Raw genomic sequence first — 16,478 nt, 5'->3', positions numbered from 1 at the left:
TAGCTCAAGTTAGTGGAGGATTATAATTATTATTATTATATCTAGCAATCTGTGTTAATCCAAAATGTGTTGGATAAATGTCAATCCAGGTAATCAATCTGAGATATTAGTAGTAGGGGAACAAGGGGAAAGCTAAGGATTAGTGTAATCTTAATAAGATTTTTATTTTCACTTAATTATAACTCATATGCATTATATACATTTTACAACTTAACAGTTGTATAAATGGAATACATAGATTAACTTTGCTTTTGGTTTATGCCCTAGGAAACCTTTTGCTGAAGATCTAATTTGTGAACACTCTTTACTAGAAATATGAAGATTAACTGCAATGTCCAACTTTAAAACGCTAAAGAGATAAAGTAGCCTAATGTGTTAGCTAGATAAAGTATTCTAACAAGACTGTGAATATAAATCTTATTCTATATGGAACTATATTGAAATGATCTAAAGCTCTAAAAAACTCCAGAGTAAGACTTTAGATCCAGTAGAACAAACACCTTGTAATTAGAAGACATTTTGTGCTACTAAAGAACAACATGTCAGCCAACATCCTTTTTACTGCAATAGCCAAAACCCCACCCACCATTTACCTTATTTGGAGGAGCCAATCTGGGCTTTAGTACACAGATAAACTAGTCACATGTCATATAGTTAGTATACAATGAATTGTTTTGCAGGAAAGGGGGTAGAATAAATAATGCAAATATATATGTATAACTAAACATTTTAATATCAAGGTGTTTACTGTCCTTTTAACCAAAAACTCCACTACTTGAGTGGAATTTACACGCTTTATTGGGTTAGCATTTGAACGCTATCCAACAGGAATTTTAGTGCAGGCCCTCATAAAAATCTATTACCAGAAAGAAAGAATGTACTTATGCTATTCAACATAAATATTGTAGTGTGCATTATATTAGTCCACTAATGATTAACCCGTTAACCATAGACTTTTCATTCCTGTGATATCAATGCTCTGTACCATTTATATATTTGTGCTCCACTTGTAATCTGGCCTAATGACTTTTTAGATCAATTTTATTTTATTTACATTACAATTTTAATATATAGTTACAGAGACCTGGCCACACAGATAGATAGACTGCTCATTATTCAAATAACCCTCATTGTTTTATTTATTCTATGAACAGGAATTTACTAATTTTTGGGAGAATACTTTTTTTAAGATAATCAAAAACATTTTTTCTTTAAGAAAATAAGCTGAAAAAGATTTGAGCATTTTATATCTGAAGTTATGTGTTTTGGTTATAAGCAAATAAGATAATTTACATTGAGAGATTGTGGGGTATTGCATTTCAATTAATGACTAATACTTTACAAGCAGTCATTAGCATTCATTAGTAAAGAGTAAACTGCCACAGAAATTATTATGAGTCAGAATAATCTGATATTAAAGCTACTGACTTGTAATGGAAAGGTTATGAATTTGCATAGCAATGAAAACACATTTTTTTTTTATTGTCAAGTTTATACTTACACATACTGTACATACATGTCAGGTTGCATAATAGATACATTGGGGTAAATACTGAGAATATTCCTTTAGCATATTGGGACTGGATAATTTAGGGAACATTAAACACTATGGGCCATATTATGAGTGGCACACAGCTCCGCACGTGCGAAAATTGGGTTTTCATGGCTGTTTGCATGCGTCAGGTGAAACACTCGTATTACAATTTGAAAATAAACGAGATTGCTTGAGCGCAATTGAAGTTAATGCACGTTGGGATAGTGAGTCCTCAGAGAGTCTGGTCAGGTGTTTCTCAAAACAAAAGGTGTCACAAAACATAAAAAATACACTGAAAAGTACAGTTACACACATAATAACAATATCTAATAACAATTATTAAACAAAATATTGCACAAAAAGTTATAAGGGCTCAAAGGTCTCAGGTGTTAGAAAACAAAGGCAGGCAAAGAGATTTAACATTGAGATACATACATATACACGTCTAACTATGTATAAGTATGTATATATAAATACATATGTATACATTTATAGACATATATTTATATACTAGTCCAAAAGCCAGTGTACACGGGTCATTGTCTGCAGTGCAGCAGTCCCATCCGCCCACTTCCGCTCGGCCTAGCCCACCCGGCAATGCCCCTGCCACTCCTGCTCCCGTCCGACCATGCCCCCACCATGCCTGCTCCCGTCCACCCTCTCTGCTGTCTGATCCTCACGGCCTTGACTGATTCTTCCTTACGGACAGGTATGTTTGTCTTGCGCTGCATATTTATGTAATATTCATAATTAATACAGTGTTAAACTGTGTATTTACTGTTAATATTTTACATTTCAATTTTATTCACATAGGGGAATATGTTCTATGTATTTTTAAATAAATATTCCTATATATATATATATATATATATATATATATATATATCTGTATATATCTATACCTATATATATATATATATATATATATATATATATATATATATATATATATAATATATACAGTATATTTATATAAGTCAAACCACTGCACTCCCTTGCAGTGCAAATCCGCAGGTGCTCAGTCCATAGAAATAGACACACTGTATAGTAAACCAGGCACTCTTGCTTAATTCGAATAAATTCTTTATTATCCAGTACAATCCGGTATTCCCAACGTTTCGGTCCTCACATTGGACCTTTGTCAAGGGTACAAATCTGTCAAAGCAGTACACAGGTAATCACAAACAGTTCTACTTACATATTTACAATGTCACACATGGAAATACAGAACAAATCATCAAACAGGAAGTGATGTCATACCTGATCCGGGTCCGGCTATCACATACTTCCCCTTCATTAACCAAAGACTTTAAGGCCCCCAGGCGAAATAACAAGCCATGGAAATAGTGGCAACGGTGTTAGTTTAAGCAAATATCAACCCCTTCATAGTATAGTATGCTGAAATAATAGTAGATATATAATCTATTCAGTATTAATTATATGCCAGTTAGTATAACTGGTGAAGTGTAGGAGAAGGGGGGTGCTGACTGTCTGATAGATATATAGGTACAAAAAAGAGAGAGAAGTTTGACAGTACCCAGCACTCACAAAACACTATATAGTAACAGTATGCATTGAAAACCGGATTGTGTCAAGAACTGGTTATTAAAACGTAACTTTTACTAATGATAGAATAAAAAAGGTGGTAAATAGTACCAAATGTATAACATAAATATGTGAGACATACATTTAAAACTTAGATTAAGAAACAGATCAGGACTGTGTGTGTGAGATTTCAAAAACAGAAATACTATGATCGTTTTTTGAAAAACGCAATCAAATTTTCTATCAACATACATGGAGAGGATTTATGCATCAATTGAGGATTTTCCCTACGTGTGACATAGGAAGGATGAATCTCATTATACGTGTGTTGAAATGTGTGAATGAAAATCTGTCATTGGTAATGAACGCAGATTTTTGTATTATAAGACACTTTCGAATCCAATTGGTTAATCTTTGACCAGGTGGGAGTGCCAATTTTGAGTAAGCTAGGCAGACATCTTTCAATGCTCCTGACACCTATTACTTGATTTTGAAACCATGTAGTGAATATCTAATATCTTATATTACATAATTGTTTCAACATGTTACTAGCCTGACATCTGCTTGATACGATCATGTGATGAATCTTTAACCAATTATGTTAAGCCTCTTGTGATAGGCTGCATCTAGAGGTGTGTGCTTAGAACCAATTTCTATTGGTCAATGACGATACAAATACCGGGTTGGGGCCCTGACTCTGGTTAGCCTCTGAGAAAGCCGTGCTAGCGGCGAAATGTACATCAGGCATTTTCTGTGTGCATGAGACTTGCTCATTTGTGTTTACCTGGGACCTTTCTAAGCTCATATTGATGGGGCAATTGCCTTCCTTAATCAGTCATTTACAAACCGTTTCCTCTCCTGCTCTAGATACCAGTATTGCTCAGATTAGGTAATGTTGTTGGGGTCAATCCCCTTTTTAGATTAGCTTTAGAGCAATCCATGTATTCTCTGAGCCCTGAGGGTTACGGTGTATTTGAACTATTACCCAGGGAAGTAATTCTGTTTTTGAAGTCTCACACACACAGTCCTGATCTGTTTCTTAATCTAAGTTTTAAATGTATGTCTCACATATTTATGTTATACATTTGGTACTATTTACCACCTTTTTTATTCTATCATTAGTAAAAGTTACGTTTTAATAACCAGTTCTTGACACAATCCGGTTTTCAATGCATACTGTTACTATATAGTGTTTTGTGAGTGCTGGGTACTGTCAAACATCTCTCTCTTTTTTGTACCCAAATAACAAGCCAATCAGAGCAGCAAGGCGTAACTATCGCCCTGACAACCAGCAAGCAGAAAAAAAGTGGACACTACCTGCAGCAAAATAAAAATATACTTGCAACTAAAAAAATGAAAACATTATTATTTTTACCAAAAGATGTATCTAGAGCCGGATCAGAGAGTGACAAACACTTACGGAATACAAATCTTTTACAAAAGTCTAAACCTAAACATAATATAGATGGAAGTGGCACAAGCATTGGAAAAATTATTTACTCAGTACTATGCTCCTAAGCATACATACAGTATTTAATCTCACTTCAAATACAGCAAAAAAAATGTTGTAACAGTGGATATCTATCTCTCAGAGAGAAAACATGATAATTTTACTTGTTTATTTAACCCCCACGGGGCCATTGTTTGTAGGAGATATATCCACTCTACCTCCCTACAGAGTAACTGTTTTCTAGTGTCGCCCCCTCTTGGATGGCGTTTAATCTGATCTATGGGCATACACCTCAGGTCAGCCACACCATGGTTAGCTTCCAAAAAATGTAAGGCAACTGAGTAGCCACTTTTTTATTTTTTAAGGTCTGTCTGATTGTAGATTTATGATTTGCTATTCTGTCCTTTAGGGGGCGCTCCGTTTTAGCAACATACATTAATCCACATGGGCACTTAATTATATACACAACGATTTCAGATGAACAAGTTAACCTGTGCTTTAAGTGCATCATCTTCCCAGTACGTGGGTGTCCAAATGATTCCCCTAAAATCAAACTATTACAAGTGACACATCCGTCAGACCTATAACAACCAACTTTAGTATCCCAGGACTTATGTATATAACTGCCAATCAGGTCACTTTTGACCAACAGGTCCTTAAGGTTTCTGCCCCTTTTGAAACCCACAAGGGGGCGTTGACCTAACTTTTTATTGAGTAATGGGTCAACCTGTAGTAGGTGACAATTCTTGTGAATTGCCTTTTTCATATTAAAGACTGTAGATTGTATCTAGGTGAGAAAACACACGAGGGAGGTCCATCATTGGGATTAGTGTCACAGGGTTCTTGTGTAATAATCATCTTAGCCCTAATGAGACACGCCTGCTGGTACCCTCTAGCCAAAAATGTATCCATCATTTCTCTTTCTCTTAATTCTCTTATGACAGGGTCTGAAACAATTCTTTTAACCCTATGTAGTTGGCTAATAGGCAAACTGTTAACCAGTCCCCTGGGATGGAAACTGGATGCCAGTAACTGCAATATCCTTAAGTATCCCTTAAGGTAAATTGTATAAGTGTAGATATTCCTATCAATGAGGAATGAAAACTGATACCTCTTAGGAATAGCAACTGTAAATAATAAAGACTGATGTGAGTTTGGAGTCACAAGTATTCAGGTTGTATATACTTGGACGAATATTACTCACAAAATAGTGAAAAACAAAAATAGGGCTTTAGCTTTCCTTCTCAGCTTAGAGTTATGCTTTTACTTTGACAGTTAATAGAATGAAAGTACAGAGCAAGCAGTTATAGGTAGCTATGGTATTAGTTTAGTACGTTGGGTTAATGAGAGTCTCAGATTTAGAAGCGTTCTTGTCACCTTGTAAAATTTACATGAAATGTTTAGGATTTGCAGGGTTAATGTAAGCAGAGATGGAGAAACAGGTTTGGAGACTCAGCAGACAAACAAGTATGATTGTAGGTATACGGCAGTTCAGATAGATATATTATCAATTAGGAAATGCAGTCTTTATAACAAACAGATTTGGCATAGAAAGTCACTTTAACAGATAGTACTTGCGTTTTCACGATAGGCCATTGGATGAATTGACCGGGTCCGGTAGCGCAGAATTGTTTGGCACGGGTATGGCATTTGTTGGAACTCACACGCTGTGATCTGTATCCATGCAGGGAGGTTGTCCCGTGTTCTGTTTCCACACGCTGTCAGAGTGATGACGTCAGCGTGCTGTGAGATGCACTGTTTGTATGGGCAGAACGATTCTTGGGAGAATCGGTTAAAACAAAGATCAGGTTTGTCTGCTTATATTGAAGTTAGATGGTTTTGAGTTGTATATTATTTTCAGAAAGCTCTGGTTAGGATATTCGTGATCCAAGTATGGTATAAAGAGATTAAATTAAATTTAGGAGAAAGGTATCTAATGATTTCAGTAACAATCACATACCACACACTTGCAATAATCAAGCAATTGTAGAATGCTTGAGTCCTTCCTTAAATAGATGTTCCGGCTTGCAACAGAGTATACCTTAAAGGGACAGGTAATACCACAGGTTATCTCTTAAAGGGGCAGGTGATATGACAGTAACAGAGTGTTTCTATCTGTCTCCTTAGAGTATAAGTCTGTGACTAAGCTGTCATTCTGTTTGATAATCATAACATCTAAGTAATTTAGATGAGAATAACTTGCATTCATAGTGAAGCAACTCTTTGAATCAATCTTATTCAGCTTATTAATAAAGTCAGTCAGACTCTGCATTTCTCCTGTCCATATTAGGAACAAATCATCAATGTACCTACAGTACATCCCAATGGACTGTGAATATAGTGGATCACTCAGGATGTGTCTCTTCTCATAATCATACATAAACATATTAGCGAATGAAGGCGCTACATTTGAACCCATTGCAGTTCCCATTAGTTGCATATAATAATCTTTCTCAAATTTAAAATAATTGTTGTTAAGGATAAATCTTAGTACAGTATATATATATATATATATATATATATATATGTTTACTGTACCAAAACACCATATATGTAGAAATATATATTTATGAATAAATAGAACATATTCTGTTATGTGAAGAACATTGAAATGTGAAATATTAATATTTTAATGTCGGGTTAGCACACTAGAGAATATACCATCGTGTCTACATGTGTGTAGGGTATTTTTCCCCCCACTTTTTTTACTCCATTGACTTCTATCGTGGAATACGTTAACACGTGCATGATGTACTAACTTTGGCTTTTTGCGCGCATCAGGTTAATGAGCCAGCAAAAACTTTTTACTTGCAATACAAGCGCTACCCGACGAGTGCAAAAAGCTTTCTTCTAGCGGAGTTAGCACGCGAGTGGGAGCTGTATATTCCACTCCACTTGTAATCTGGCCATAAATACATTATTTAAGCATAGTTATTCCTAGCCTCCCTTTATTCATGGGTGCCGCCATGTTAAAATCTATCTTTCACTTCATTCCAGCGCTGACCTGTGTGTAGGTGCATGTGCAGCTACTCTCCTTTAGATACCTGCAGTGTAACCTAGGTTACATAATGGCAGTACCGATGATTAGAGAGAGGCACATAAAATGAATGTAGTGTTTATTGTCCCTTTAAACCTAGGAGAGAGGAACAAGCACAAATTTTACATAAAAGGAATAGGTGTTACCTGTCATTTTAATGACTCAGAATGGTATTGAATTAAACGGAGCCCCTACTTTGCTTACAGCTAGGTACCTGAAACATACAGAGGTCCAAATAGTTTTTATAAGCTATACTAACTTTAGTAAATAATGCTCATGCATATTAGTACAAAAACTATTTAATATAATGATACAGCACTTATCTATCTTCTACATTACCTTCTGCTGAATACCTTCTTAATACAAATCCTCTTAACTCATTGGATTTAAATGTATTTGTTATATATATATAATTAAAATATAGTTCTGAGATGGGACTGAGATGCAGCTCAGAAAGTAAACACTCTAAAATGAATGAAGAAAATTAACTGACTAAACAGCAGCAAAAGGACTCACAATAGCAACAACAGGAAGTCAATCTCTCGGCAGTACTAAGCAGACTCAAATGGGAACAGGTAAAGATAAATGCTACTGAAATGGCAATCCATAAAGTTAATTAGAAAAGTCCTAAGTTAAGTTTTAATTTACAAAATCAGCAGTCAAAAACAGGCCAGTACACAAGCAGAGGTCAATGTCCAGCTCTATAGGTCAAGTACAAAATCTGCAGGCAGAGGCAGGTCAGTATACAAGCAGAGGTCAAATACAGATATTTAGGTCAAGTATAAAATTAGCAGCCAAAAGCAAGTCGGTATACAAGCAGGTTAGTATGCAAACAGGTGTCAAAATCCAGATCTTTAGGTTAAGTACAAAATTAGTTGACAGAGGCAGGTCAGTACACAATTAGTGATTAAAATCCAGATCTTCAGGTGATGTATAGCATCAACAGGCAGAGGCCAGTCAAGATCTCGATTTTCAAGTCAGGTAGAAAATCATTCAGGCAGTGGCAGGTCAGTACACAAATATAAGTAAAAAAACAGATATTCAGGTGAGGTACAACATCAGCAGGCCAATAAACAAGTAGGTTAAGGGTTCAGAATCCATACATAATAATATCAATGTGTAAAATGTTGGCACTTTATAAATAGCAAACAGGAATGATAACAGCAGAAACTAACACACCCTATGAAAACAATAAAAAGGATTTAACTAAGCAGTGAAGACATAATTTGTAGCTGTAGATGTATGAATAGTGTGCATTAAACAATTATATGATGTGATGTGTCAAGAATGATATGACAATGTAAACAAGTATGGCATTATGCATTTATTTAAAAAGAAAGCAGGAAATTAAATGTCCAAAAATTATTAAACTATTTTACAGAGTTTATATTCTCAGAGAAATTAATCAAAAAGAAAAACTACTAGGTTTAATATTTAGAAATGTGAAATTATTTCCTCTGTAAAACATGTTTATTAATTTTATTAGCTCTCTGTGTGTACCTACCACACAAAAGGCCAGAAAATAAGTGACACACTAATGATAGTATGGGCCGTGATAAGCAGTATCACTGGACTTTGCTAACATTAGAATGCAACTTGATATTACCTTACCAGTTCATGGTAAATCACATTTACCAGAAATGGATTAGCATGGCCGACATCGCTTGAACGCAACCAAACAGATAGTTCAGCATTCTAATGCACTGTGGCTGAGCTCTGTAGCAACCCGAGGGTTACAGGTTCAATCCCCAGCAAGGTCCACTCAGCCTTTCATCCTTCCAAGGTCAATAAAATGAGCAGCGCCTTGAGACCCTTACGGGTGATTAGCTATGCTTTACAAGTACCGCATACATTACTTCAATGAATATCATGACCACACTAAACACTGCTGGTATTACAAGCTGAAAGTAATAGGTTGTGCTTGAGATAAAACTGGGCTAGAATATTTAGCAGGACTTGAGACCTGAAGTAAAGTGTAAGGGGTCAATTTATCAAGCTCCGTACGTAACTAGGGCAGAAAGACAGGCCCTTTCTGATTTTAAAAATGCGCCTAATGTCGTCATTAAAGCGGCGGATAAAGGCGGAAATCTGGTACTTTTAGATGAAGATTTCTATCTCAAAGAAGTAATGAGACAGCTCAATAACAAAGAACAATATGCACATTTGAGATGTAATCCTTTGGATGAAACTCAAACTAACTTGTTGTTTTTGCTAAATGATACTAAATATGAAGGCTTGATCTCCAAAAAGGAATTTGACTATCTGTTCCCACATCATCCTACTTTACCTACTTTTTACTGTCTCCCCAAATTGCATAAGGATAGCAAAAAAACACCTGGTCGCCCAATTGTGTCTTGCATTGGTGGAGTGACAGAAAATGTAGGTAATTTTGTAGATTCTTAAAACCATTTCTTCCAACATTACCCACTTATGTCAGGGATACTTCTGATCTTTTACAAAAACTCAACAATTTAATTGTAGATGATGATGTCATCTTGGTCTCTCTAGACGTTGAGGGTCTCTATTCGTCAATTCCTCACAAGGTAGGAATTGCAGCTTGTAGGTCATTTCTTGAGACTCGTGGCCCTTCCTTTAATAAACATACCGATTTTGTTCTTTCTCTTCTAAAAGTCGTGCTTGAAAACAATGTTTTCTGTTTTGATGGTAAATATTTTTAACAGATCCAAGGTACGGCAATGGGGGCTACTTGTGCCCCCACATATGCTTGCCTCCATTTAGGGATCTGGGAGTTATCGGAAGTTTTTGGTACCCACAATGATTTTGTAGAGAGATCTGTCCAATTGTGGCTTCGTTATGTGGACAATGTCTTTATGATATGGAAAGGTGATTTAATGAATTTGGAATCTTTTGTTTAAATCCTCAATAATAATTGTTACAATATCCTTTTGACTTACGAGGCTGATTCTCATAAATGATCTTTCCTTGATATTTTGATAAAGAAGCAAGGTAGATATCTTCATACTGAAATTTATTGTAAACCCACTGCTACAAATAGCTTACTTTTAGCACAAAGTAATCATCCCTACTCTTTGAAGAAGGGAATTCCATATGGACAGTTCTTACGTTTGCGTAGAAACTGTTCCACAAACTCAAGTTTTGACTATCATGCCACAAAGATGAAAGAAAGATTTCTTGCTCGTGGTTATTCTAAAAAATTGGTTAAGAGCTCACTCAGTAGAGTGAAATAACTCAAAAGAGAAGACATTTTATTCTCTAAGGGTGAAAAAACGGTTGAACAAACCCATATCAGATTTATTACACAATACAATTCCCATTGGGATAAAATTCGTTTTATTTTAACAAAGAATTGGCATTTTTTACTCGCGGACAAAAAACTGGCAGGTAAAGTGGGGGATCATCCTCTGTTAACAGCCAGAAAAGCCATGAGTCTAAAAGACTGTTTGGTAAGAAGTCATTTTGTAAAAACTCCAAAACAGAATTGGCTAACTATGCACCAGTCCCACAAAGGTAGCTTTCCTTGTGGAAAATGTGTCTCTTGCAGTTATATCATTAGGACTGAAACTTTTTCAACTGGTGGTAAGGTTTACCATATAAATCACCCTATAAATTGTCAAACCTTTGGAGTAGTCTATCTTTTATCCTGTCCTTGCCCTATGTTCTACGTAGGTAAGACCAAACATCAGTTCCTCGACAGAGTAAGAGAACATCGAGATGATGTTAAAAACAATAAAGAAACTAGCAGTGTTGCACGACATTTTCAGATTTGTCACAATTCCAATTTTGAATTACTGATATTTATTGGTATTGACATTGGCTTAATACATAAAAGAGGGGGAGATCAAGATAAATGTCTCCTCCAAAAAGAAACTGGTTGGATCTACCGTTTACATACATGTGCACCCTTTGGGTTAAATGAAAAACTTGAATTTGCTTCTTTTTTGTAATATATTCGACTTGGTAAGAACTTTTGTATATACTATTAATATCTTTCTCTAGTCTTTCTGTCCAGATTGGGTATTGATTAGTTTTCTGTAAATATAATGTAATTTTACATGGATTAGTTCTTCAGATTATGTATCTGACTTTTCAACAAGGTTTGATCTTTTGCTATTGTGGGTTAGTGGAGTAGGACAGTTTTATTTTGTTTAATCAAACAGATATTTCTAGGTTTGAGGTTCGAACCTTCTCCCAATTAATAAAAAAAGTTTTTTGGTGGAACTTTTTTGTTTTGTTAATTTTCCCACAATTTGGGATATTCACTTAATATTCTTAATTTCATGAGTATTAGACTTGTCTTTACCTAAATCTCTTGGGGTTTGCCTGTGAATCAATGTCTCTGATTTGATAGGTAATGGGTTTTTAGGCTTATCGGCTTTAGACTTCCACCATATGTGGTTCCCCCAGAATAGATGAGTGGTTTAAGACTAGTCTAGTTAGTACTCTTTAGGTAATTTTAGTTTTGAGGTCTTAGGTTCGATCCTGCAGCTATCTACACCAATTTTTATAAACAAATTTCTTTATATTTTATTTTTACAATTGTTCTATTCCCTTTGCTCTAACTACATAAATGTAATTTGGTCTAATTTAGACATAACTCTGAGTTTAAGAAATTCGTAGCTGACCCTTTGTCTGTGCCCTTTGTGTCCGTGGAGCTAGTCTCAATCTTTAGTTCCGCCCCCAACAATATTATTGATACAATTTCTGTTTTATTCTTAAAAAAGCGGTCTGCATGTTTTCATAAGCACCATGTTTCTATTATAAATTTTACATTATAAAGGAATTGTGTATATATACATTATAACCAATTCTTGATTTATTGTTGCATTTATATTTTCATTATTTCCCGGAGGCGTGATTTAACATGGCCTATAAAAGGCTGAGGTTAGGACTATGATGTCAGCCCTGAGGAAGTCCCTGTCAGTCAAGGGGATGAAACGCGCGTAGGCAGTTACAGCAGCTGGTCTCTCTGATGAGACGCCTACCTGTGGGATTTGTCTTTACTTTTGGAAACCTATGGAGAATGATTGTTTAAAGTGACTTAACGCTTGTTTTCATCTTCAAACTTACTGAATTGCAGCAGCTCTTGACGGATCCAGCATTTGATCATATTGAAAGACTGTGAGTGTACAAAACAAATTGTATCTTACAAAGGCAGTGGAAATTTACATTTTTTCCTCCTGCAAAATAAGTGGATGCCTGGACAGAGTTTTCACACCTGGTTTGGAAGGACTGATCGTCAGTTTTCTTTTCTTATGCTGTTGACCTACAGCTAATTGTATTACACTGTTTAAATTTGTTGCGCAATACCTATCTCTAAACACATAGATCCTATGTATATATCATGACAGTGTTAACCCTTCCATTTGGGACTGCCCTCTGATTTTGGTGTTGTGTTTGAGAATTGGTATAGTGTTTTGCTGCATATGTTATTGTAGTCTTTTCTACAGTCATTTTGTTTCTTCTGCATGCCATTTTTTGCATAATTGCTCACTTGTGGTTTCACTTAAAATATCAGCTTAATGTTTGAGTGAACTACATAGATCCTCAGGATATTATTATGACACCATATCCCTCATATAACAAATAATTTTGGGGTTGTCCTCTGATAGAGGTGTTGTAGGTTCACTATCATTTCAAGCCGTTTTATAAGTTATGTTGACATCAATGACTATTTTTCCCATGAGACGTCTCTCTTAGATATCATGCTTTCATTTGAAGTTTCATTTTTCTTTATTTTTTGTTTTCTGTAAATAATAAAACTATTGGTGCTTTGAACTCATGCTGGTTTTCAAGTCTCTGTTCTTTGTCTCCACCAGGCTCCACACTCAGCTCTCTGTATATATTTAGGATTTTTACTTATTTTTACTTGTTTAGATGTTTTTCTCCTTATGTGTAGTGGGGAGTGCTGAATTCCCTATCTTTTTATAAGGATTACTCATCCTTATTCTCTTTCTCCATATATATCTTTTGATTATAATATTATAGGGTCTGCACCTCTGTTATAATTTACACACACATTAAGATTTTTTTTTTTATTACTTTATTTATGATCAGTGGAGCGTACAAAAAAAAAGAAATCACATTTTGTGCCACGCAGGGCCCATGACAAAGAAAAAGAAAAATATTACATAAGATTATAAAAGAATATTTATCAATGTTATTAACATTTCACAAGATTTTGTTGAATGCTCCACTAAGGAATTTACACTTCCCCCCCCCCCCCTCCTTCCCCTTTTTTTGTTACAAAAACAATTTGCTTGAATGCCATGGCTCGCATGACATTCTGTACCAGTGAGAAACTAAAAATAATAAAAAAAAAAAAAAAAAAAAAAAAGGGGAAAGGGGGAGGAAGGGGGGAGAAAGGGGGGGGGAAGGGGAGGGGAAGGGGGGGGAAGGGGGGAGGGGAAAAAGGGAAGGGGGGGCTAATCACTTTTGGAGAGAAGAGGGGGCGAGCTAAGGAAATGTACATAATTCCCTATCTTTCCTCCCTGATCACCAAATGCCAAGAAGAACTATTTCTGAGTTTTTAAATGGGAAGATCAAGTAATCAATTTCACTTTCATGAAGTGTCTTTATGAACACTGCCCATTTGTTAAAAAAATTCTTTATTTCCGATTCCTTGTCAATGTTTGCACCTTTTTGTTCTATTACACATTGTTTTTTTAAATAATTTTTAACTTCAGTGATCGTTGGTAGTGTTCTCATTTTCCACTTTTTACAGATCAAGTATCTGGAAGCTAGGATGGACAGGTTTATTAATTTTTCATTATTTTGGTAAATATTTTCCCTATTTAGACATAAAATGATTTGATATAGTGATAAAGTAAGCATCTCGGCTTTCAAAGTAATTTTGAGCCAGTATTCTAATTTACTCCAATAGCCTCTGATTTTGGGACAATGCCAAAACATGTGTATAAGATTTGCCGCCGGATAGGAGCACTTAGGGCATTTACTAAACTGTTGATTATGCACTCTGAGGCCTTTCTCCGGGGTGAAATAGGCCCTATGCAAAAGTTTAATGTGCGCCTCTCGCCAGGTAGCCGACAAAGTGGTTGCTACCACTTTGTTGCTTGACAACTGAAGAGTCTTTGTTTCAATATTACTCTGGGGTATTAGGGAAGACCATACCTCTGCCATCTTATCCAAGGTGGGGGCATTCTTTTTAATGCTAAGTGTGTGATAGCATGGGGCTATGGACATATGCCCATTTTTATTTAAGATTGACCAATTTTCCAGTTTGCCTAACGTCCAATGCCAACCTACTTCTTTAGTTAATTCAACAATGAAGTGTCTTACTTGCAGATATGCAAAAAAGTCCTTATTGTCAAGATTATATTCATTTTTTAAATCTTCGAAGGTTTTAACACATTTTCTATCAGCATTAATTAGATATGATATCCTGTTGAGGCCGTTATTATGCCATCTATTAAAGACCGCAGAGCTTATGCCTGCTTGGAATTGTGGGTTTCCTATCAGAGGTAGGTGATTTGTAGCAGTACTAGTAACTGCTAAGAGCTTGGTTATTTTCCACCAGGCCTTAATAGGGTTATATATAGTTTTGAGATTTTTAATCTTTATTGGGAGCTTTTTTGGCAGACAATGAATCATAGCAGATGGGAGGTAAGGTTCACAGATGCTAAGTTCCAGCTCATTATTTAATACATAATTCTTGGCAAAGATCCAATCCATTATGATGTGGGTTAAGAAACTAAGATTATAAAATCTGATATTTGGGACTGCTAAGCCTCCATAGTCTCTTGGTGCAGTAAGTTTAGCAAGTGATATCCTAGATCTTTGCCCTTGCCATAAGAATTGTCTAAGTCACATATTAATAGAACGTGTATCTTTCTCTAACAAAATCAAGGGCACGTTTTGCAAGATATAAAGAAGTTTGGGGAGGAGAATCATTTTGAACAATTCTGATCGGCCAGATATAGATAATGGTAAATGTTGCCAACCTTTTAACTTTTCCTTTATGATAGTTAGTATAGGAGTTATGTTAAGTTTATATAAATCTTTTAAATTAGTTGGTATATGTATACCAAGATACCTAAAAGATTCAGAAACTGCAGTAAATGGTGTATTAAAGATAGAACTATTATTTCTTCTCAGCCACAGTATCTCGGATTTTGATTTGTTGACTTTGTAACCCGAAAAAGAGCTAAAGTGATCTGTTATAAGAAGAAGTCTTGGTATATTATGTTTTGTATTAGAGAGATAAATTAATAAATCATCGGCATATAGTCCAGTTTTTATCTCATAGTTCCGAATTTTTATACCGTCAAGAGATTTTCTTATCATGATTGCTAAGGGTTCGATAGCTATATCAAAAAGAAGAGGGGAGAGAGGGCAGCCCTGTCGTGTCCCCCTCTCTATTGAGATAGGGGTAGAAATGGTATTGTTTATTATCAGTTGCGTATTGGATTGTTGATGTAGGTTTTCTAAGAAATCAGGGAACTTTCCTTTAATCCCAAATTTTAATAAAGATGTTATTATGTGATTAAAGATTACTGAGTCAAACGCTTTTTCAGTGTCGATTGACAGAATAGCTAAGTCTGGGGTGCCCTCTCTCTCCACCTCAGAAGAAGGAAGATTCTGGATATAATCCATTGTGACCAAGAGTTCTCTAATTTTTGCCGCGGAGTTTCGCTTATTGAGAAAGCCCGCTTGATCCATGTGAATAATTCTCATTAAGATAGATTGCATCCTATTTGCTAATATAGCAGTCATGATTTTGTAATCAGAATTTAAAAGGGCGATTGGCCTATATGATTCTTTTTGTGATGGATCCTTTCCTCCTTTTAAAATCAGAGTCGTGAATGAAGAGGAAAAGGAGGAGAGGACCGACTTACCATTAATATATATTTTGTTGTAAAGATTACTCAAGTAAGGCGTTATTTCAGGTGATAAAAGCTTATAAAATTCATTTG

Source organism: Bombina bombina, chromosome 2 (assembly GCF_027579735.1).
Source record: "Bombina bombina isolate aBomBom1 chromosome 2, aBomBom1.pri, whole genome shotgun sequence".
In the NCBI taxonomy this organism is placed as follows: domain Eukaryota; kingdom Metazoa; phylum Chordata; class Amphibia; order Anura; family Bombinatoridae; genus Bombina; species Bombina bombina.
Note: the sequence above shows the minus strand (reverse complement) of the source record.